Source organism: Chelonoidis abingdonii, chromosome 1 (genome assembly GCF_003597395.2).
Source record: "Chelonoidis abingdonii isolate Lonesome George chromosome 1, CheloAbing_2.0, whole genome shotgun sequence".
Lineage (NCBI taxonomy): Eukaryota > Metazoa > Chordata > Testudines > Testudinidae > Chelonoidis > Chelonoidis abingdonii.
Genome location: NC_133769.1, coordinates 162,306,897 through 162,329,159, shown reverse-complemented (window position 1 = coordinate 162,329,159; position 22,263 = coordinate 162,306,897). Strand labels below are relative to the sequence as shown.

General features: G+C 40.8%; 1 protein-coding gene across 10 annotated transcripts in view; it reads right to left on the bottom strand.

Moving 5' to 3' along the window:
* ZBTB20 (zinc finger and BTB domain containing 20) overlaps positions 1-22,263 on the bottom strand; it is a 644,993-nt gene that overhangs the window by 287,164 nt on the left and 335,566 nt on the right. For 3 of the 10 annotated variants that reach the window (XM_075072197.1, XM_075072173.1, XM_075072210.1), the window contains one exon: positions 18,983-19,120. The exons of 6 other annotated variants lie outside the window; for them this stretch is intronic. The gene's annotated coding sequence lies outside the window, so the exon portion shown is untranslated. Of the gene's footprint in view, positions 1-13,564; positions 13,733-18,982; positions 19,121-22,263 lie in introns of all 10 variants that reach the window. One more of the 10 variants, XM_075072201.1, reaches the window with a different exon arrangement.

The window sequence follows — 22,263 nt, the reverse complement described above, 5'->3', positions numbered from 1 at the left end:
ACACACACACACACACACACACACACACACACACACACACACACACACACACACACACACACACACACACACACACACACACGAACATCCTTTTGAATATGACTGTAGGCTGCCAGTCAGGATAGAGCACATAAAAGTGAGATATCCTTGGGATTGATTACATGCCTTTCACAGTTTGTGCATCCAACCAAATTAGACCGGGGGGAGAGGCAGAACCTGCTTGTTGTGTAGTTTTCATTTGTTACATGTTCAGTGAATGCATTAAAATGACAAGGAATAAATCTGTGGAGAGAACAGTCACAGACCAAGACCTACGTATAGATCCAGAAGGGATTCCCACACTGCACAGGCATCCAACTCTCTACTAGCACAGAACTTCCAGTGTTGTCCCAAAGTCCCCAAAACAAAGTTATGACTATCCTGAATTTTAGTTGTTTTCCCCAGTGGCATCTTCTGTGTCCAGACTGGAACCATGAGAATCACTCATTTTCTCCCAGCTCTAAATCTAGCTTCAACCGCTGAAGTCCTAAGTCCCAGCTACCACTACTGGAGAGAACTCTGTTCAGACCTTGCCAGTGCCATTCCTTCACTGGTCAGATGGATTGCTGTTATATGATATGACATATGAGGCAGTTCCTCCTCTGGTGGCACTGTGCACACTAACTGCATTGCCCCAAACTTATGCCTGCTTGCGAAGAAAAAGGAACAGGCATTTATTTCCGGTCACTTGAATGACAGTGCAGATCTCCAGATAGAAAATTATCTTAAACTTGAATTGCTTTATACTAGAAGGTAGAAGAGAGAGGAGTACATGAGGTCATGTCAGCCTGTAACATCACTGGTAGCTGAGGCCATATTTGTCCTTGGCCATCATTTGTGGACAGGGATGCAACAACAGGTGCTTGCCAAATCCCATCAGATGTTAAGAGATAAAAGGATAGGAGGCATCTCTCTCACCAGCAGAGCTTGGATACATCATCACCTCTGAGCTGACTGATGCATGGCTTTCTACATTGCCCATTCAGCTATGAGGAGGAGCAGGGCTGGCCCCACATCAGCCCTAGTAGATATGAAAAATGAGCAAAGAGAATTTTGTCCATAATGAAAGAAAAAGATTGAGAACCTTTAAAGTTGTTGGGGAGATTCAGAACTACATGTGGTAAGGAACATATTGGAGTTACAGTCTATGTAACTGACAGCCCCAGTGCAGGGCTCCAGCTTTCAGGACCCCACAAGGCCCCACTTCAGTCAGCAGAAGCGCCCCTGGTGAGGACGCACACGGCTGACAGAAGGAGCATAGTGTGGACGTGAACCATGATTTTAACTAATGCGGTGACTGTATGTCAACTTAACTTAATTGGGCCTTGTCTACAATGGTAAGGGTGGGGGAATTGATCTAAGTTACGCAACTTCAGCTACGTGAATAATGTACCTGAAGTCAACGTACTTAGCTCTACTCACCGTGGTGTCTTCATTGCGGTGAGTCAACTGCTGCCACTCTCCCATCAACTCTGCCTGCACTTCTCACAGCGGTGAGTACAGGACTCGATGGGAGAGCGCTCAGCGGTCTATTTATTGTATCTAGACTAGACACGATAAATCAACCCCCGCTGGATCAATCGCTACCCTTCGACTTGATTTTGTAGCGCAGACAAGCCCTGAGTCTGGAATAGGAGTAAACTGTGTGGATACAGTGAATGGAGAGCTCTGATGGCAAGAAATAGCAGGACTAGAAGTAGAGCTGGAAAAGGTGCAGTAATTCTGAAAGAGAAAAGCCTGGGAACATTTTATAAGCTGGATACCAGGTGATGTACTTGGAAGAGGGAAGAGAAAGAAGCAGAACAGTCACACTTCTGGATTCAAGCATCTCTTTTTTCCTTGCATGCCTCTTTTTCCCCCCCCTTTCTACTCAGATATTTTTCACGTGGATGACTTGGATTGGTTTGGGAATTTGTACTCATACAGTTTGGGCAGAGTGACATTTAAATTCCTAGTTTGGCTAAACAAATCTAAAATATTGCATGTACAAATGTCTGGTTGCAAAACCTGCACATGTGGTTTTAAAATCAAGATGGATAGTCCATTGGAAGTTGACCCACTGTATCAAAAAATAAATATTCACAGATACTAAGGCCAGAAGAGGCCATTGTGGTAATCTAATCTGACCTCCTGCATAAAACAGGCCACATAATTTCATCCAGTAATTTTTGCATAAAGTTGATAAGATAAGAGATATCTTAAACTTGTGGGAGAAGAGAAAAAATCTGAGAGAGCAGAAATATAAGAAACATGTGAGCTAGAACAGGCACCAAGAAAGATCTACGAGTCGAGTAGATGCAATGAAGGGAGTAGAGGTGCAAATAGCTGCCTATCTACTGTATTTAGGTATTTATGAAGGACCTGGTAAATCTGTAACAGAGGCTCAGACAAAAGACAGGAAGGAATAAGAGAGAGATATAATACTGGAAAAGATAAAGGTGTACCAAGAAATGATCAAACAAACTAATTGTAATACATACTTGTTAGTTGAAATTATCTGAACTGTGATGCTTGAATTGTGGCCTCCCGCTCCATGCTAAATTATTGATCAAAGAACGGGCGAGAGAGAGAAAATGGAGGGGGAAAGCTCTCAGTTCTCAGAAGGGATTTTCAGAAGAAATACTACTTGCTGCATTTGTCTATACAGTTTCCTGCCACTCATGCAGAAACAGTGTGATAGATTTATTTACCTAGAGTGGAATTAGATGAGAGCCCAAGTGGAAAAAACCTCAAACACAAGACTCATCATTCCTCTAACAAACTGAAACTCCAAGTTTCTCCATTATCCTTGTTCTGTCCAGAAACAGCCCTCAAACATCTGAAACATTCTTGGAATTAACAAATATGTGCTGATTTCACCTTGCTTCCTGATATCTCTCTAGCTGGCACTGATTTACAATGCATGGCATTGTTGTGCTGTGGGAATATATTTTGTCTTTTTTATTTCTTCTTAAATTTTCCAGTAACCGCAAGAGGGAGGTTGAGTCATTGAGTAATAATGTGACTCCTTAAATCAAAGGATGAGTAAGTGTATGCAAGCTTTTGTTATGGACAATTTCTTATAGGCTGTAGTCCACTAAATCAATGTTAATGTTAGTTAATTTGGCTTCTAAAAGGTCATTTCAACAGATAAACTTTTTCATGGAACTCAGGTACTCATTACTTTCGTATTGAAAACCAGGACAGGGACCTGAGTGGCAATGTGTTTCTTCTAAACTGCGGTAAAAATGATTTTTTCCACGCTCTGTAGCAAGAGTGAATTTAAGACCCATAGGATACAAAGCGTATAATTTGGTAGAAAAAGACAAAAAGAAAACAAAGATGACAAATGTTTGTCAATTTCCAAGTTAGTAAAGGTCCAGTGTTCCAAATTTGCTCCATGCAATATAAATGAACTGTAGGACATGATGCACAAGATAACTAGAAGAGAAAAAATCTAATGCTCCCTACTTTAGTGCTTTGGTCACATAGTGAAGCTCAGAAAAAGATAATTTAGCTTGGAGGCTGCCAGTTGAAACTAAGCATCCCATGTATTTCAAACATTTCTGTAATTAACAAGGAATAAAAAAGTAAATAACTGTGCATTCCCTGGGTTATTTACAAATACAGTCCCAAATTTCAGGTAAAGTTCACCTGAATTTCCTGGAAATCATCAAAGCCATGTAAGAGGGTTTAATCTCCTGCTCCCCCATGCATTTATGCAGGAAATTTTCATGTCAAATAGTTCTTGCAAACATTATCTAGTTCTCATAACAGCTCTTTGAGATAGGTAAGTATCATCTTTGCTATTTTACACATGGGGAAACTGAAACCAAGTGGTAAAGTGACTTTACCAAGACCAGAGAGGGAGATGCTTGCTAGAGCCTGGATTATTTGGAAGTAGGCCCACCTGATCGCTATTCGTGCCTAAATCACTGTCTCTCAGTAATGTACAAATAGCTGCACTGGCCCCTCAATTAACTCTACTTCCCTTCCTCCAACCCCACTGTCTTAGGAGAGAGGGCTAAGTTTTTATTTGATTTAAGAACTGGCAACCCTAATCACAAAGACCCTAAAGGCCACATTACCCTTTTTTAGTCTGAAGACACAGAAGACCAGGGAAGGCAAGGCAGTTTCCAAGCAGTTTGTTCAATTTACACTATCATTAACTCCCACATTGATTATTTTGGGATCCCTTCCTAGAAAGCTGTCTCTGCCAATTTTCTGAGACAAGTGAGGTCCTGATCTTACTGTTCAGATGTGGTTGGGGAAAAAAATTTCTCCAAGGAGAGCACATACCATTTCTGCTTGCTTTACACAGAAGAAAAAAGTGCTATGGGAAATTAAAATCAGTTCTAACAGCCTTAAGTCCCAGACCACTGGGACTGGAGCTGCTATTTCCAGTGCATCCCTAGAGTATATAGTTATATTTTTATATACATATATACACACAAGAAATAACAATATGAAACTGGTTGGCATGGTGGCAGCACAACACACCTGGCACTTGGGCCAGAAGTGGCCTCAACTCAAGCTCTCCCAGGCTTAGCAAAGAGTGATTGTAAAGCATGAAGGTGTCACTCTTGCTATCTTGAAGGGAACAGTAACAGCTGCATAACCTCATCTAGCAATTCTTTCCAGAGAAGTCCATACAGCTACTTAGCACAGGGTCCTGAGAAAACTTAGCTTTCTAGTCTCCCTACTAGATAGTGAAAGGAAAATTACAGTTGCCTTTAATAAAGCGAGATCAGAGATGTGTCTCTCTAGTTAAGAAACAGAATTGTCATTGGTTCTAGTCTCAGCTCTGCTATATGATCTTGGCCATGTCATAACACATCTCCGTACCTCAGTTTCCCCATCTGTAAAATGAAGATAACAATATTGACCTACCTCTGGGAGACTGTGAGATTTATTTTTTTAATATGTATAAAGAGCTCTGAGTCCCTTCAGTAAAAAGTGGTACAATATATAAATGTAAAATATTCATTAGTTTGGGGAAATAAAAAGGCAAGTGGGGTGGGTTTGCATTTACGCTCATTACAGCTGGCAGGAGACTAAACCCAATCTGCAAATATAACAGCAAAACAAAACAAAACAAAAAATCAACAACACATAAACATGACTGTAGAGCAGGGGTTGGCAACCTTCGGCGTGCAGCCCATCAGGGAAACTTGGTGGCGAGACGCGAGACATTTTGTTTACATTGACCATCCGCAGGCACAGCCCCCCGCAGCTCCCAGTGGCCGTGGTTCGCCGTTCTCAGCCACTGGGAGCCGCAGGGGGCCGTGCCTGCAGATGGTCAACTTAAACAAAATGCCTCGTGGCCCACCAGCAGATTTCCCTGATGCGCCACATGCTGAAGGCTGCCGCCCCTGCTGTAGAGCTACCGAATTACTATGAGAGATCATTCTGCCAGCTATAGAAAACTAAACAGCATGGCTATTCTATCTAAGAAACATTTTTTTTACATTAGATATTATTAAGCAATGTATTTGTGCAACTAGACAGTCAACATCTTCTTGGTTCAGCAGACAATCTATAGTGATTTGACCTCTGAAATCTGTACAAAACTTCATTCCCTAATTCTCAGTTTTCAATACTTAAGCCACTCAGTGGCTACTGGAATAAGAAAACCATTTTCTGATGTACAAACAGCAAGCTACAGGCCCACCCAGAGCTCACAGTGCAGAGATACACAGTAATAACAACACTGTTCTCTAACACTTCCATCAGATGATCTCCATGCATCTTACAAACATCAGTAAATAAAGCCTCACATACATCCCAGGTAGTATCATTAACCCTATTATACAGATGGGAAAACTGAATCACAAAGCAGTGAAGTGACTTGCACAAGGCCACACAGCAACTCTGTGGCAGACCTAAGAAAAGAACCTGAGGCTGCCTACTTCCAGTTCTGAGCCTTAACACAAAGATCTCCTTACTACCATCACAAAAAAGACCCAGAGATTTTGATCCCAATTTTTTAACTTCAGTGTCTAAATTCCACAATGATGTGGTCAACCTTGACACATGGTACCTAAATGGGACATTTTACAGATTTTATTAGGGTATGTTCCCTTTTTTGTTTAAGTACATGCTTTATGAGACACCTAAAGGTCTTTGGGAATGTCGCACAATAAAAAATTACCATAATCATTTATCTTGGAAAGATGGAGGGCTGAGTCAACCCTACTGGGTCTCAAAACTGTGGCTGCATGAAGTCTAAGTACCCGCAAGTCAGAACTGATGCTTAGGCCAATGACACTCTTCCCTGTAGGATACAAGGTCCATTTAATCAATTTACACACAGGCTTATGGAACAAGCAATAGTAGTTTCAATAGAAGCAATAGTTTCAAAAGAAGAAACAAAGCAAACCTACAGTCATTTATCTGAACACACTGAACTTGGATGTCTGGATAAACTGAAAGCTGGACATGAACTACCCTCAGTTTTGCTATTCCAAAACTAATCCTAATTCTGTCCTTCTCTGCTCATAAAGTACCGATGGGCCTGAACCAGAACCTTGGATCCTAATTCTCTCAAGCTTTGGGGAAGTTTAAATCCAGAACCAAATTTCACAGCTCAGACTTATTTCTGCTCAAATGTATTTGATTCTATATAAAACTTTTCCTCTAAATAATTTTTCTTTGTAAAGTGGCATATTTCTCAGCTTTTCCAATTGAGACTATTCCAAATGCACAGCTGGGAGGATAAAATCTTTGGGATCCCTTCTTCCCTAGAAGTAGAAGGGATTTACATGCATGAATTTCATTAATATTAGTAGGAGTGCTATGAGGAAATCATCCATGCATTGAGACGAGACTATGACCCAGAGTTTAAACAGACTCAAAGTTCAGACATCTGGGGCCCCCCGCATGAAGGAAAACAAAGAAGTACAGAATGTAGCAGAGCTCAGTTTCACAGTAAAAGGACATCTAGCCTGGCAAATCCAAGTCTCCTTGATCCAGCAGCAGAAATAATTTCAAGCTAGACATGTAGGAGGATTTGCTTTTCCTTATGAGTTATTTAAACATTCAGAAAACAAAGCTATGTAAACTGAGTAGATGTACATGGAAGAGCAATAACAACCAATTTTTACCCATTTTATTTTAAACATAGCAGAAATAGTACAATTATCTCCAATTAGCTGACACACATCACTATGTTACAGTGCAGTCAAATCAGCCTACACTGGACTCAGAAGTACTAGTTCAGGTCACACTGAAGGGGAAGGATTCTAGGCCTGTATACTCCACAATAATTTATTACCCTATTAGATTATTAAAATGTTCAAGTCAATGGTAAGTTCCCTTGACTAGTTTATTAGAGGTATTTGGAATTTTTCTCATTTCATTTATTAGAGGGACAGCATACAAGCACAGACAGTTTGTGGTGTGTCCAAATGGTAATGCATCTCTGGGATTCAGCAGTGCACTGTATGCCCAAAGGGAAACTCTACGCAGTGCTAAATTATGTCACTATCATCTTGATTCCTGACGGACTAATCAAGCAGCTTAAATGCTAAATCAAAGAGCAGGGTAAGAAAATACTAACTTTACCATATATTGCACCTGTTTTAGCTTGACATAATTGGGAAGTTTACAGTATTTATTAGGCTATTTACAGGGAGGCCAGCTCCATGCTTTATAAATCCCAAACCTAAACGCTATTCAAATACCAAATGACATGCCACTCAACCCGGTCAAATGCCTTATATGCACTCATGGATTGAAGAAATCTATGTTTCATTAGATTGTCACTAGAGCCCACTAAGAAATCTGCAGCATCTTTTATATGAGACAAAAATATGAGATGCTTAGAATTTATGGAGGAATTTAGTACATTAATTCCAGTGTCCCAGCCAAATTCCAACTTGGGTAAATATATTTTGTTTATGTATATCCACTCTAATTTCAACTGGGCATAAGATTCTTCGCTTTCGGTCTTAAGCTATTGTGCAGTCAAACCACTGCTGTATTTTACCCCAGAAATGGCCATATTTTTATGGTGGATGATAAGATACTTGCATAGTTTGTGTAGAAATTTAAGGCCCATATCATGAAATACTTATGCATATGTTTAACTTTAACCACACGAGCAATACCACTGAATGTCGTTCAGTACAATGGGTCTACTCACGTGCTTAAAGTGCATGCATAGGTATTTGCAGGATCTGGGCCTGAGTTTGTAAAGTGCCTTGGAAACATTTGAGGTCAAAGTAGATATATAAAAGCAAAATATTCTAACAATGAATATGTTTGAAAAGCTTAATTATTTTGTTTTTTTAAACATGCATCCAGTCAGTGCTCTGGACACATTATAATATTTATAAATACAATCCACAAATTGAACCTCATGTCTCAAAAACAAATGAACCCTCCAACCAGATCCCTTAAAACAAAGCTCTCCTTCCCTGGCTACTAATGTATTACAAAAGGCAGTGTCCATTACAAAACCTTTTAAATTCTAGTCAATACCTATCCCAATTATCTTTCTCAGAAAATTTCTGTCTAATTACACTGCCCTCATCAATGTGCTGTGTGACCTGCACTGCAAAATGTTGAGAAGTCCTTATTTTCTCAAGACACAGGTTACATTCTACTTTTGTAATTATATTTTTCTGAAAGTCCATAATGGATAGACAAGGCAAATTTAAAACTGCAGCAGAAGGCTCAGGCCTTTCCTTAAAGATGAATGAACTTTTCTACACAAACCTTTGCACATTCCAACAAGTTCTAATTGCAGTAACTCTCAACAGCACTGCACGAGGTCAGGTATTCACAGTGTCACAAAATTTTGGTGACATGTATAAGTGTGTTTAATTTGTTAGAAAGAGTACAGAGCTCATGCAGATGGTTTGATTATTCCTCCAGTACCTTTTAATAGACTAGTTATAAAAACTATGATAAAGAGGTTATGTTTCCAAAAATAACATGTGAAACAAACAACTAACTGAATGTTGGTCTGGGAGGAGAGGTTTACAAAAATATATAAAACAAAGTTATATGACTTGGTGTATATGCCGTCTCAGAAGACTGTATGGAGAAAGAAAGAAAGAAAGAAAGAAAGAAAGAAAGAAAGAAAGAAAGAAAGAAAGAAAGAAAGAGGTTAATGTGGTTATAGATTTCAGGACATCAAGTACAATATGCCACTGCCTCCTATGTGAGAGCATGAGCACGGAAAAGCATCATGCAAAGCCTGCTCAGCAATACTCAATCCGCTGCATCTCAAGCTGTCCTAATACAATACAGAAGAAGAACTTGTATAATCTGCAAAGACAAAGGGCTGTTGTAGTAACCACAGCAGAGTTCTAGACATGGTCCCATTTCTATAAACTAGAACTAGATGTAAAAGACTCCAGCAAGGAATTTCTGGGAACAGTGTCACTAGGCTTTGATGAAGTCTCTCTAGAATCTGGTAATAGGTTTTGCACTATTTATCTCTTTGTAACCCTCCTGAATCCAGCTGACTACAAATAACCCAGGGGTTGAGATCTATACTCCTTTAGAGAGTTGCTGCATAGCAAAGAACAAAATATATTTTGCTTAGCATGGTGGTCAGGCAGCCAAATGGTGATTCTTAAATCTACTTCACAACAGTCTGTAATTCTTCATTTATTCTTTTCCTTGGTCTTGCAAAACACTTAGAAATCATGAGCTAATCAGGAAATTCAGAAGTCTGGGTATTGAAAATAAAGCAGTGAAAAAACAAACAAACAAACAACTAACCCTCTGCATTAATAATGGGCTGATGGCACCAGTTCTGTGTATCCCCACTTACATACAGTACGAATACTAGCACTTTCAAGAGCTATATTGGTTACCGTCCTAGGATCCTGAAGCTCTTAAAGAACATTCATGAATTAAGCATCACCAAACACATGTGAGGTAGGCATTATTATTCCCCTTTACAGATGTGGGAACTGAGACACAGAATGGTACTCTCAAATACCATGATGCTAATACATACAAATAATAAATAAATAATAAACAGAGTTACTTGTCCAAAGTCTCCCAACAGGTCCAGGGGACAGGCAGAAATGGAACCCTTTTCTTCTGACTCATAACACAGTGCTTTAACCACTAGAACATGCTTCCTTGTATGCCTAGTTTAAGAGTATCATCTTTCATTCTCTGAATGAACACAGGACCTAAGCAATGACAATGCTGACAAAGAATGTTGCCTCGTGCAAGTTACCAGCATCGATCCCACAAGGATCCTAAATATCAAAACTTTCTTGTCCAGCTGCATTTTTAGGGTGATTTTCAAAACAGTCTCCATTTGTGCATGTGCCACTTCATCCATTCAATCACTTGTACACACAGCGATGAAATATACATGCTCAAAACCATTTGCACAACCATTAGTGACAGTGTGCAAAAAATTGTGACTGAAGGTGATTGTGTGTGTACAAATGCCATGTTTTAGAAATGTGGTTCTTAATGGCTTTGTATACACCCCACAAGGTTGTATTTCTCCAACAGACTACCACATGGTCCCTTCCTGAATGGGAAGCCCTTTAACTCGATTTTCAGCAAGAGACTGAAAACAGTTTCTATTCTCATCTCCCATACAACGAGAGTATGAGAGTCATCAAAGAGTGTTTATTTGTCCCTCAACTGAACAAATTCTCCAGTTTACATTTGTCTGCAAGTCAAGACCCTTAAACTCATTTCATTTGTGACCCACAGCAGATGTGAATTTGATTATGCATTACATTAGTCCTCTGGTCAGATTAAAGCCTCCACACCTCCTCCCTGCCCCCTTCTGCCTTTAATCTCTGAATGCTGTTATGTGGAAGATGCCAAATTTAGAGCAGATAGTTCTGAAAAGAAGGCAATTAAAAAAACACAGTATTTTAGAAATTTAAACAACAGGCCTATGATCAAAATAATTCATAAAAGGAAGGATTTCATGAAGTAATTTCACGAGCACACAATGCTTTTTCTTTTGTTTTGTTTTTTAAATAAATCCGTCAGTACACATGCCAAGGCAAGACATCTGAATACAATATCAATGGACACACCCTGAAACGCTGCAACTAGGCTGTTCCAGAGCTGCAGCAAAAACTAAAAGCTGTCCTTTCCTCCTTCTCTCTTAAAATGATTATTTTACTTCTTTTAGTTTTGGAATATAAGATCAAACATTTCTTTTCCTCTTTTATTAGTGCTTCCTTTCTCCTCCCCTCACAAAACACGCAATCCAAAAAATGGATTTTTTCTCCTACTGATGGTTAAGTGTGTCTGTTTAAAAAAAAAAAAAACATAAAGAGATCTAACTTATAATGAATCCCTCTGGCATAAGGAAGCCTGTTCTAATCTCCCTTTATTGGGCTTGAATGATAGTTTTGCTCAACCAGTATTGACAGGGCCGTCCTGTTTCTCAGGCTTTCGTTTTCCCTGAGTTAGAAAAAGGGTACAGTGCATTTTCACATTCTCCAAGTCTGCAGTTGTTTTTATATAAGAAGTAATTTGCTTAGGTCACATCAGGTCAAATGGGAAGCCTGCCCAGCTCTTGGTTTTAAAGGAAAAACATACAGAAAGACACAAAAACACAGCAGTTTCCTTCATTAAATTCCACTCTACCTGCCATGGGCTTTCAGCCACAATGGAATTTCCCACCCTGGCTGAGCACAGCTCAACTTTTATTTTTAGGTGTGTTTTTTTTTTTAAATAAAAAAAACTCATTTCAAGTGAACTTTGAGGTAAGGGTTATTATAGTCCAGTGTAACTGTCCTTTTAAAGAAATAAATGAAATAAAAAAGAACTACAGATGTGGGGCCAAACCTTGAAATCCTTATGCAGAGCCAGATTCTGGTCTCCCTTCCATTGGCGTAAATCAGGACAAATATCACTGAAGTAATGAGAGTTACACCTGGGTAAAAGGTAATGTGAGATCAGAATTATGCCCTAAGTTTTTAACTCAGTCCTCACTCAGGGAAAACTTCAACTGACTTCAGTGGGAGTTTTGCTCAAGTAAGGACTCCCTCTGAGCATTAAAGACTCATTTCTGCACTGTGCTGAACGCTTTATTGAGCTCTCATAACTCACAATGACTTGAATGGAAGTTGAGGGGGCTCAGCACCTTATGGGAATGTTCAGCAAGGATCGTTCAGCATCTTAAGAGCTGAGGACTATATACCCAAAGAACTGCCCAAGTTATTACTTGATAATGGCCAGTGATTACCAACCTTAGGTAACATTTGTTCACAAAAAAATGGAAGATATCCACATTTCTCCTTCTTACCCCCAAAAACACTCACAAAGAAACCAGAGGCAATATTCTAACCTGATTTAGCACCAGGCAAGGTTGCTGGGCTTATAAGAACAATAGGTTAGGAATGGATGCTTGATTGTTTTCAATTTTGAATGGTAGTTTGGTCTGAATAAGGACTAAGAACTGTTGGGTCTGGCCTTTAGACAATCTTTTGGACTTCTATAGAGACGTTCATCCAGAGAGCTCAAAGCATTATTTGCTCCTCTGGATAGCAGTTTGAAGCAGCTTGAGCAACATGATAGTGGAGAAGTTTCTCACCTGCACTGCCCTTCCTCATCAATCTGGAGAAGTTGGTTTTTTTAAAAACTATAAATCTCCTTTTTCAAACCAAACCGTGGCTAGTGGGAGCCTACTAGGTTTTCCTACCCCTTTTCTCTCCATGGTCACATAGTCCATCTCCTCTATTTTCCTCCTTCACCCCAAATCCTGTGTCCTTCTACTTGATCCTTCTATTGTTCTCCTTAACAAAAATTTCCTCACCCAGCATGTCATTTTTCTTGGGGCATTATTGCTCTTCCATCGTTAACACTTCTCCTCAGCAACCCCCCCACCCCAGTGCCTCTTTAAAGTTGTTTGTTGCAGCATTTGTTCCTTCAGCATTACAAAATATTCATAAACTGGAGATTAGTTCACTTTGTCTGGCTTCCAAAGCCATTTGCTGCTTGAGACCATTTCATGAGCTTGTCTACTCATGTGAATAAACAAAAAATCTCAGCTATGATGTGAATTAGGAAGAGGAAACAGCAGTTGCATAGACCAAATACCAGTGAGGGTGAAATTAGTGACAGTTACAGGTTTTATTGGTGCTGCCCCTGCCTGCGCTATTCTATACACAGTATTTAGATAGCACAATATTTCTTCCCAACAGAACTGAGTGACCTACCCTAACATTTTGCTTGCGATTTTAGTGCTTCTGCTAACTCCATGCTAAATAGCCCCTAGAGTCACAACCTTGTGTCCAGATGATTAAGCTCAATATTTTGGAAGCTCCCCAGAGCAGCACATTATACCCCCCAAAAACTTTGAAAAACCTAGGATTTTGCACTACGGTCTGGTTTACAGATGTACTTATTCCACAGTGGCAACACATCTTCCTTTAAACCAAGGGCCAGTACTGCTTGAATTCATACTTCAGACAGAATATGCCTGTGCCCTGAATTAGGGAACTAGGAACTGGCTGATGAGACATATCAGATATTATAGATACAACATCAGAATTCAGAATGTAATACAAGACTCCATATGTCCTAAGGTAACCACATTCACCTGCTCATTCTATTTCTTACAGACTTCATGGTCCAATATCATGCTGATTGTAAAATATATGAAACTTGGGTCTCCTTCATCCAAGTAGTGAGCATCTGTGTATTCAGATAATTGACTTGCAGCTGTCTGATGCCTACTAAGGCAGCAGCAATCACCGCTATTTATTATCTGCAGAGTTAAGAAGCATAACATCTATTTACTGTTTTTGACAAACACTGGTAAAACTAAGCAAGGATGAAAAGGTTATAAGTGACCCAGTTCAGTAACTGTTGCCGTCAGGAAACACTTTGGTCCTGGGAGCCGATGGCAGATTTCTAAATCATGACTACGTTGATTGTTTGCAGCTTAAAAAGATGGCCGCAGATTGGCAAAGAAGGTTTATATTGCTTTAAAGGAGAAACAATGGTTGGAGCCGGAAACAGCGTAATTGGCTAAATTCAGCAGCATAAGGCCTGCAAGATGGTTTGCTTTCCCCATAAGTCACTCCAGCCAAGAGTAATTTATGACAGAGGGTTCTCAGAGTACCTTATAAAATCTGAGCCACTCTCACACACCCTAGAAGGCTCTCTAAAACCCTTTACATAGATGGATAAAGACGCAAAACATTGTGCTCTGTTTCTGTAGTTTAAATGCCATGGGTCTGAGTCTCCTTTCGTGTAAGTTTACAATGGTGCAACTCTATAGACTTCAGACTCCTGACTCACACCAGTGAGTGAGAGGAGACTAAGTAGCTGCACACGTAAGTGTACTTTGAAGATGAAGTGCAAGGAATTAAAGCACAGTTGCATTTTCAAATATGCTGAAAATCCACACATGCAGTGAGTTGTGACTTGTTCAGCACTACTGATGATAAGTGAAAAGAGGACAGAGTTAGACAACCAGGTGTGTCAGTGAATTCTTCCATAAACATGTGTATATACAACTGCTATTCCAGTCAAGAAACTTTAGCAGACTTGAACCCCAACACTGAATAAAAATAAATGTCTTCTAATTTCATAAATGACAGCAGGAATGCCTGTCATTACACATATTAGCAGATAAAATGCCTCTAAGGGATTGGATTATAAGGGGGATCCTTACAAAGCAAAACAGGAAACAGGCTCATTGAACACATCAGCAGCACAGAGTTAATCTAAGGAGAAGACTTCTCTATATTCATTTTCTATGCTAGGCTTGATTGTCATAACACAAATTATATTCTATCAGTTCTAGGAGCTATAGCTTGAACCCCTATAGAAAACTGGTTTACAATGATAATCATATTAAGATATCATGCCCATTTTTTTCTCTTGAAGATGTGGCTGGCAATATTCCTAGAAGGAAGTATTTAAAATAAACAACTTTATTATCTGTGTTACTTAGGGGTTTATCTGAAGGCAGAGGGGCAAGTGTTTCAAATATATTACAAGTACTTCTCTTTCAAATTGTCAAGACGCTGCTCTCAAACTCAGGCCCAGTAGGTTTTTGGAAAGCAGCACTGGATCAGGGAATTCACAATCTTGGGTGGGCCAGCTTCCAGGGTTCTGCGACACGCCTCCTGATTTGCGACAGGGTCTTGGCCCTCACTGGCTGATGACTATACATAAACTTCCTGCTTCCCTTCTGGACCTTGTCTGAGCAATCAACCATTGCCCACAGGTACTATTCTGACCCACCTGACCCTGCATTGCTGCCTCACCCGATCCTGCCAGCCAATTCGCTGTACCTTTCCCTTAGATTGGATATCCCAGCAATCAGATCTCTTGGGCAAACTCTTACTGCTGATCAGGACTGCCCGTTAACCAGCCTGATTCCCAGGCGTGATAATTTGCTCAAACCAATTTTTCAATCTCTTGGTTTCGCCCCTGCTCCAAGGAAAGTGGCATGGAACCCGCAGGGGTATCATCGCTGAGCTGCCCAGCCTCAACCAGGAGGCCAAACCTGGGTAACAAGGAAAACTTCACTGGCCAAGTCCTTCCAAGTATCTGCCCCACCCCCTTAAGATCATCCCCTCACCTACAGCTCCAATTCTTACATCAGAATTCCAGACAAGCTGTTCCTCTCAGGCAGGCTTTTGCTGACTCTGGGGCAAGGGATAGTTTCGCAGATACCACTGTAGCACAATTCCTTGGTCTCCCCAGGCACCCCCAGGCTACCCCAACCTGGATGAGACAGCTGACAGCTCACTGCTCACCTTTGGTCCTGTCAGTCAGGAAATGACGGTCTGGAAACAGTAACTGGGGAACATCATGAACTCAATTGATTCAGCTTAATCTGGTCCCCACACATCCCTGTGATACTTGGAATCCCCTGGCTGGCCAAGCAATACCCGAGTATCTTCTAGAGGTACCATATTGCGACTTTTAGCTCAGAGTACTGCTGAACCAACTGCCTTTCAGCCCCAGATCCAGGTTTCCAGAATCCCCAGCCAGACACCCGACCCATACTTCAGGTCTGTTGGTGGAGGGTGCACTGTCTCAAGCAGCATAAAGAGCTTTGTTACTTCTAGGGTCATCAGTTTCTCCCCCCATAAAATATCATGCAGACATGATCCTGTAGCTGCTAGACCTAGTAAGGACAGCCCAGATATTCATCAAGCTGGATCTCCCGAGAGCCTACAATCTAGTTAGGATCCGGCCAGGGAACGACCAGCTTACAAAGATGGCACACTTCATTCCCTGCGCACAACTCCCCACCACTGAGGACACTGCCTGTCTCTTCATCTCCCATGTCTTCTGCCTCCATGGCCTTCCAGACACATTACTTCAGACCAGGGACCCCAGTTTATGTCACGGTTTTGGAGAGTGGTATTTCACTTACTAGTGGTGCGTCTCCCTACCTTAATCTCCTATCATCTGTAAAAGACAGTCAATCAGAAAGAGTGAATGAGGTACTGGAATAGTCCCTACAACGTTTCACAAATTTCCACCAACATTTGCTCTTCACTGGTTCTGTATATAGAATTTGCATGGAATAACATGGACCATGTCTTGACCTGTATTAGCCTGTTTTTTTTTTGCAAACTACTGTTTTCATTCCCATTTCATCCTGCTCTTCTCACGGTGCCTGCTCTCCCTGCAGCCTTAGATCGATACACCACATCCAACAAATCCAAGAGAAGCTAACGCAACATCTTGATGTAGCTAAGAAGGCGTGCGCCACTTACAGGAAGGTTTCATTTTCACTCTGACCCATCTGACTGCCTTGCTGCCTCGCCAGACTCCGTCAGCTGCCTTGCCATACCTTTCCCTTGGATTGGCTCTCCCAGAAATCGAGCTTCTTGTGCAAACTCTAACTACTGATTGGGACAGCGTTTTGACTTGCCTGACTTCTGGGCATAACAAAAATGCTCATGCCATATACATTTTGAATATCATTTATTGTTTATTGTTTTTACAGTGCCCAAGAATCTGACAAGCCGTTAAAGCAAGGTAAGAAATACTACTAGTAGATCCTTGCCCCTAAGGGCTTATAATTTGGATTTTTAGGATCAAATCCCGACTCCACTGAAGTCAATGAGAATTTTTCCATTGACTTAAACAGGGCCAAGACTTCATCCTTACAGTTTATTCATATTATAAATAATTTAATTTCCACAGTATCTCAGTACCAGAGAACTGGGCTAAATACTGTGGAAAGGGACACAAGTGATAAGTTACATTGCATATATTGGCCAAATACTGCTTCATTTATTCACTTAATTAGTTCCAGTGAAGTCAATGGGACTTACTTGCTTCAACAGAGCAAGCAGGATTTGGCCCTATAATAGGAGCTGGGAGGATGCTCAGCTAACAGACTGACACAAATATTTGGAGGTTCTGTGAAAAACTAAATATGTAGCAAGAGGCTGATTTAGTATAATCTGAAACTTGTAATTTAGGTGGGCAGTAGATACAGGCTTTCAAACATTATTTCATCACAATCACCACCTTTGAAAATAATGCATTTCTTTTCAGAAGCACTTAGTTGCATTTCCAATATATGTATGACTTGGCCAAAATGACTGCAAATATCTGCAATTCTTGCATCAAAAGAGGGTGATTTAAGGAGCTAGTCAGATACAGTACTAGAGATACCATGGTGAGATAGGTGTCTGTAGAAATATCCATAATAGAATGAAAGGATTCAATGAGATTTTCCTTGCTTTAATCGGTTTGAGCTAGACCTTTAGCATTCTCTTATAAATAATAGAAGCTACACACTGCACTTTTATAACATCTTTCATCTGAGGATCTCATAACTTAATTAAGAGGGACACTGTCAAGTTAAAAATCATATATTTTTTATTAAGTAATTTCCTTACCTGTGTTACTAATAACACTTGGGGCTATTAAGCTGAAACTAATTTAATGTTCTACTATTATTATGTTTTGAGGTTGGTTTATTTTTTACATGCTGCTTATCCTGGGAAATGAAAATTGGTTTCTCAGCTTTACTTTTGTTTCTAGTAAGTTTCAGTTGGAGATTCTCCTATGCTAGAACAATGTATTTCTTTTGGGTTTGTAAAAACATTGTAGGGAAATGTTTAAATCCAAAACCAAAACAACCCTCCTGCCCATTTCTATGTGCATTTAAAAAAAATTAAACCAAATGTTTCTATTAATATGAGATTTGTAAGCCATTTAACAAAAATAAAGCCTAGATTGTGGTGCAAAGCTACCTAACAACGTGGTCCTGTTAGCCTCAATGCCCCCATGAAAAAGGTGAGAATTATTAATCTTGTAAAGGTTAGTTACAAGCATACAGAAATTTGACTTGTCAGGAGAGAAGGCACATTTAAGAAATGCACTTGGTTCAGTCAAAGTCTGCTCAGAGCTCTAGAAATATCTAGTTAGCTCACAATAAGCATGCACGGAGACGTATCACAATTATTAATTACCATTATATACAGTATATACTAATATTATCTTTCTCAACAGTCACTCCCATACTAGTCACATAATTAGTTAGACTGTACGTTATGTGGGACAGGAACTGTGTTTTCCTTGGGTATGCGCAGAGGCTAGAACATTGTTGGCACTAACAGAACACAAGCAATTAAAATAGCAACAGTAACCATTACAGTACCTATCTTTACAACCTCTACTTACCACATGGGTAAACTGAGACACAGAGAAGTTAAATAATAAGTCACAGAGCAGGTCAATGGTAGAACCAAGAACAGAATCCTAACTTCTACTCCACTGACTACTGACTAGATTGCTCTGCATCTCCCTTCCATTTCAGTGTATTTTATATCAACAACAGGAAAGTATTCTTCCCCTAACACTCCAGGCAGCTGATATAGCAAAAACCAGTTTTTGTACTTCAAGCAGCTCTCTTTGCTCAGCCATGAGGTTTCCTCTTTCTCTCCCATTCCCTAGGTTCAACAATCAGCAAAGCAGTGATTTACATATGTGACTATAGAGCTCCTGTCTCACAAGCAAGGTGGAGTTTTACCTTTTGGTTTGCTTTTTACTGGTCCACTGCTCAGATGATCCCAGGGGATATAATGTCAGCTACTAAACTTTTTAAACACGTGGCAGTTGAAATGGGAAGCAGGTCATGAAGTCAACAGCAGTGAGTCAGCTCGGCCTGCTGTTTAAAAAGAAAATTGTAATAAGACCAGAAAAAATAAATAAAAATCATAAAACATACAGCCAAAAAGAGTCTCAGGAGCTAGTCAGGAGCAACACCAGTGCACTAACAACAACTTTGAAGCATGATGATGCAGCCTGATATTGAAAATAGAATCCGACACAGTTGTGCAGATGAATCCTTTATATGAGAAATGTTAGTTTTCCACAGGCTTCAAATGAAATTCTCTTGGTACTCAACTGCAAACATTTTCTTGCTGTTTATCAGGGATGAAGAAGCCCACAGTTTAGTAGCCCAAGACAACGTGAAGTCAGGCCAAGGACAACCTCCTCAAAAGAGTCAAAAGATGTGCAGGACATGAAGGATCGGAATCAAGCAAACATGTTATTACTCTGTCTGAAAATGTGCTTTTTTTAATAAACATGTGGGTTATCAAAAGTAGCCTTTGGTTGCATCATTTATTTGTTTGGTCATTTCTAGCTTACTGTAAAATCACTAGAATAGATCTAAAAGTCAGAAATCAGTCTTTTATTATTCCATATTACATTATCATAGGGGAGTGTCAGTTTCCCACATCTATAAACTTTTTCACATTTTGCACCTGTTCAAGAACCAGAACATAATGTGTAAAATCCTACGTCTACATCCAACTCTGACACAAACTGACTGTGTGTCACTGGTCAAGTCTTTCAACCTCTTTGTACTCCAGTTTCTTCACTTGTAAAGCACTGGAATACCTGTTCAGACAGTGCTTGAGTAGTGCAAAGTCTTATTACTTTTAAGCATATTTATCTTGACTGATCTAGTCAAAGAACTCCTGATAGTTATGGATGAAATGATCCATTTAAAAAATCCTAAGAAATATATAGATTAATTCAATCTGGAATCCAGTGACAATTATTTGGTGACCTAAAGTATCTGATTGCTTGGATCACAGTATGTATAATTATTTATAACTGTTTTCATTGCTCCTCAAATGGATCCTTTCAATGATCAGTTGTATGTACTGTAACCAGAGAATATAACCTAAAGGATGAAATAGTACTTTGCAAGTATATTGTAACATAATTTTTAAATGCTATTCTGAGGAAGTCTGAGGATATTTTGCCTTTTTCATGGACCACTATCGAAAGCAGAACACTGGATTTAGAGAAACATTAGTTCAATTTAGGATAGTCAATCCTATGGGCCATATTCTGCCCCTAGCTATTGATGTATGCTGCCTGGCCACTTAAAGGGAATCCTGCATGAGGATCCACATGGCAGTTTAGAACCTATGTTCCTATATGCTTCTTGCGGACAGGGGCCATCCTTTTGTTCTGTTTGTATAGTGCCCAACACAATGGAGTCCTGGTCCATGACTAGGGCTCTTAGTCACTACTATGATGTAAGTAATAAATAAATAAATAAATAAATATCAACAACAACAATAATAATAATAATTAAAGGGGGTGTTATTTTTAAATTTAAAAAGCAAATTCTATGCCAATTCAAAAATGCCACTGACACAAGCACAGAAAAAGGCACTAACAGCTGATATAAAAGATGGTTACTCACCTTTGTAACTGTTGTTCTTTGAGATGTGTTGCTCATATCCATTCCAGTTAGGTGTGCGCGCGCCGCGTGCACGTTCGTCGGAAGACTTTTTACCCTAGCAACACTCGGCGGATCAGCTGGGCGCCCCCTGGAGTGGCGCCGCTATGGCACCAGATATATACCTCAGCCGACCTGGCCACCCTTCAGTTCCTTTTGCCGCTACTCGACAGTGGGGAAGGAGGGTGGGTGGAATGGATATGACAACAATCTCGAAGAACAACAGTTACAAGGTGAGTAACCGTCTTTTCTTCTTCGAGTGATTGCTCATAATCCAGTCCAGTAGTGATTCCCAAGCCTAACCTAGCGGAGAGGTCAGTGAAATGTGGCAGCGTGCAGAACCCTGAAGCAAAGGCTGCATAATTCTAGACTGTTGGACGCAAGCATAGTGGCGAGCAAAGTGGTGGACCGAACCAGGGTGCCTGCGCGACATATGCCCTGGATAGGCACGTGGGCCAGGAAAGGTGGCGATGAAGCCTGAGCTCTGGTAGAATGCGCATGAGATGGCCAGAAGGGACATGAGCCAGGGTCAAGCATGTGCGTCGCACGCCGTACCCAAGAGGAGAATCCTCTGGGACAGACTGGTAGACCTTTCATCCGTTCAGCGACTGCCACGAACAGCTGGGGGGATGTCCGGAAGGGCCTTTGTAGCTCGATATAAAAAGCGAGCGCCCTACGACATCTAAAGGAGGTAATGCTGCCCCGTTCGAGCAGAGTGGAGGCTTTGAAAGAAGACCGGAGAAGTGTCCTGGTTGGTAGGAAGGCAGACACTGAACTAGGGAGGAACGCCGATGAGGTGCAACTGTACTTGCCTCTGAAGACAGTAATGGTGGGTCCACCATAAAGCAACTCGAAGTTCAGAGCCCTTCCGCCGATGTAATGGCCACAGAAGACTGTCTTCCACAACAGGTAGCAGGAGTGAGTAAAGTCGCCAATGCTCAATGGTGAGCATAAATCTGCTTAGGACTAAGTTGAGGTCCAGGTGGGGGCAAGGTGGGTACTGGGGGTAGAGGCACCCGCCTAAGAAATTAGTAACTAAGGGGTGGGAAAACACAGAGTGGCCACTTCTCCAGGAGGAATGTGGAGATAGCCGCCAAGTGCACCCTCAGAGAAGATATGCCAGCCTGTGCTTAGAGACAGAGGTAGTCCAGAACAATGGGGATCGAGACCTCAGAAGGAGTAACATCTGCGTTGTACACCAGCAGGAGAAAAGCTTCTCTTGGCCAGGTAACGTGACTGAGTGGAAGGCTTCTGCTACTTAGGAGAATATGCTGTAACCAGAGCGAACAGCATAACCCAATCGGTTCAGCACACAGAAGCATGCCGTGAGGTGAAGGGCCTGCAGGTCTGGGTGGCGAAGACTGCTTGGTCCTGCGTTATGAGGTCTGGAAGGATGGCAGGGTAACTGGCTGGCCATGGACAGGTTGAGCAGTGTGGTGTACCAGTGCTGTCTGGGCCATGCTGGCGCAATCAGGATTAGATGCGCTCTGTCCCTGTGGAGTTTTATTAGGACCTTGTGAACCACAGGGAACGGTGGGAAGGCATAGAGC